Source organism: Penaeus vannamei, chromosome 38, assembly GCF_042767895.1.
Source record: "Penaeus vannamei isolate JL-2024 chromosome 38, ASM4276789v1, whole genome shotgun sequence".
Lineage (NCBI taxonomy): Eukaryota > Metazoa > Arthropoda > Malacostraca > Decapoda > Penaeidae > Penaeus > Penaeus vannamei.
In genome coordinates this window covers 1005003-1007502 of record NC_091586.1, presented here as the reverse complement: position 1 = coordinate 1007502, position 2500 = coordinate 1005003, and the positions used below count along the sequence as shown (strand labels likewise).

Here is a 2500-nt window from a genome sequence, read left to right as displayed (position 1 = left end):
GAGAATTCATTATTATTATTATTATCATTTACCCTAAACGCCGTCAAGCAATGGCCACACTGGTCACGCGTGGCTCGAGATCATTATCATTGTTGTTGTAAAGTTCTTTGGCCTTTAGATCCATTTATAGGAACAAAAACGAATTAATTAAACAAAAATAGAAACTAAATAGAACTCAAGTGGATCTGTAAAAGAATGAGGGGCCGTTTTAACATAACTGACCTTTCGGTAATACTCATAAAATGAAACAAGCAAGATTAAGAAATCACCTCTACGTGTACTCACGAGGCAAAAGGTACATTTAAGAGGTTTAATAGTATGATAAATTGGTGAACAAATTACATACATACGCATTATGTTTATTTTTTTTTTTTTTCGTGAGCTCATGTAGTACCACAGCTTTGGCAGGACTTTTCACCGTCCGAGTGGAGGGCACGAGGTCTTACATTTGAATAACCTTCGGCATTGGTGTTCCCTAGCAAAGTGTTCGCGAGCACTGAGGCCACTATGCCCCGTTTCAGAGTGATCAATTATTTTCCCGTCCGCCGTTCGTGTGGCCATTGTGACCTCTACGAAACACACTGTTAATCATATGATTTTTACAGGTTTCTTTGAGGTGCACCGATGTCGATTCCTGTGGAGCCGACCTCGGATTAGTCGTGGTCTCCCTCTGATTCTTCCGACTGCCCCGTGTCCACACAATCAGGGTGTATCACTTGGGCAGATTGAGGGAGGGGGGGGGGGGTGTGCCCGGGGGTTTGTTAAGGCTCTCTGATCGTTTCGCATTCGTCGGTAACTGGACGGACCTTACAGCACTGCAAAATACCTTCAAGCACGAAATGCATGATGCAGCTCAGGCGTCAATTTGACTTTCGTCTTGCGTATCAAGCCCCGAGAAAGCAGTACTCCAAGCCCTTTTTTTTTTTTTTACAAAGGACTACAGTGTGCTCAGTAGATGGCTGCATCAGCTCAGATCAGTTTGGGGTATGTGAACGCTGGGCAATTGTACCACGTTAATCCACCAACAGTTGGCCTGGACGCGAGAGGTGTAGTCCCAGTGCCGGAACCTCCTACCTTCGCTAATAGGGAGTTAGAGGGCGACCTCCAAACTGAAGGGTGGTAAAGCACCTGGTATTTGCGGCATTCCTGTTGATCTCTTAAAGGCTAGTTGTGAACCCATGGCGCTGGGTTTGCTATTGAGGCTGCCATTCGACAAATACCACTCCCCCGGACGGAGTGTGGTCATCCCCCTATAGAAAGGGGAGGGGATCGATAGGACAGCAGCAATTACCGATGCACAGCACTGCTCAGCATACCAGGCAAGGTTCTCATTTACATACTTCTGAGACGTAACAGAGATCACCGAGTGAGGCATTAGAGATCGGAGCAACTAAATTCACTCCTGGCAAGTCCACAACATACGTTTCGAGTCACTGTAGAGCGCCATTGTAAGTTCTCGGTCGTAGGTTTCTTGCAGCCTACATTGACCTCAAGAAGGCGTTTGTTTCGGTGCTTCACAAATCAGTCAGAGATCCTGAGACTCGGGAGAATTCCTATAAGGATTATAGGATTAGTATAGAATAGTGGGACTGAAAGTACTGTAAGGTGTCTAACTTTGTTCCCATGAATTCAGGAGTGAGGCGACTGCGGTGTTCTTGCACCAACACTTTTCAATACTTGCACGGAGTGGATGGGGGGTGGAACTACAACCCAAAGTCTTTGTGGAGAAACGGGAATATCAAGAACATCGACCCTGACTTTGCTCACGATGCTGCCATCCTATCTGAGTATGGAAACCCTAGTAGTGGATCTCAATGCATTTAGCAATGAAACAAAGCCCTTAAGTTTAGAGACCTGGGTTTTGGGGGCCTGCTAGGGGGTCCTGTTCAGTCAGTATGTGATTCAGGAGAAAATGTCGAAGTCACAGTTTCACATATCCTCGCAGTGTAGCTCATAACTCTAGGCTCTCAGACTAAGAAGTCAGTAGAAGGATTGGGTTGGCAACAAGTGTCATGTACTCACGCGTCAAGAATAGTTGGAGGTGTTTTTTTATCCGATTGGACGGGAAAATGCCAGCCAACCTTATCAAAAGCACAGCAGCCTTCATAACAGTGATATTTTAAAACAGGAACGGAAACTATATTGCCTCCGAAACGGGCCGTAGTATCCACTGTCATATTCCGATCGTGGACATGTTGACAAGGGTAACATAGCGACGAAGGTGAAAAGCATTTGTTATGTTCGACGCTTTTAGAAGTACCCGAAAAAGACCAGTAATCATCGTATCATTTTTTTTTTTTTTTTCCTTCGCTGCTGTGGAGGGCAATTCCGCAGAAGGCAAATAAAATCGGTGTCAGAAATAGGTAATTTTTTTTTCAGTACCTTCAACTGTTCTCATGAAACTTTAGGTAAATTACATGAATTGCAAATAAAAACGTTTTTATTGAATGCTGGATGGCAATCTAAAAACATGAAAGTATTGAATTGACATTATTATTAT

At 44.2% G+C, this 2500-nt stretch overlaps 1 protein-coding gene across 4 annotated transcripts in view; it reads left to right on the top strand.

The window, feature by feature from the left end:
- Positions 1-2500, top strand: part of LOC113806188 (galactokinase) — a 16288-nt gene that overhangs the window by 276 nt on the left and 13512 nt on the right. The window contains exon 1 of one of the 4 annotated variants that reach the window (XM_070116282.1): positions 1-295. This exon is cut by the window's left edge and continues 276 nt beyond it. The gene's annotated coding sequence lies outside the window, so the exon portion shown is untranslated. Of the gene's footprint in view, positions 296-2133; positions 2364-2500 lie in introns of those variants that run through there. The other 3 variants (XM_070116284.1, XM_070116283.1, XM_070116285.1) reach the window with 3 other exon arrangements.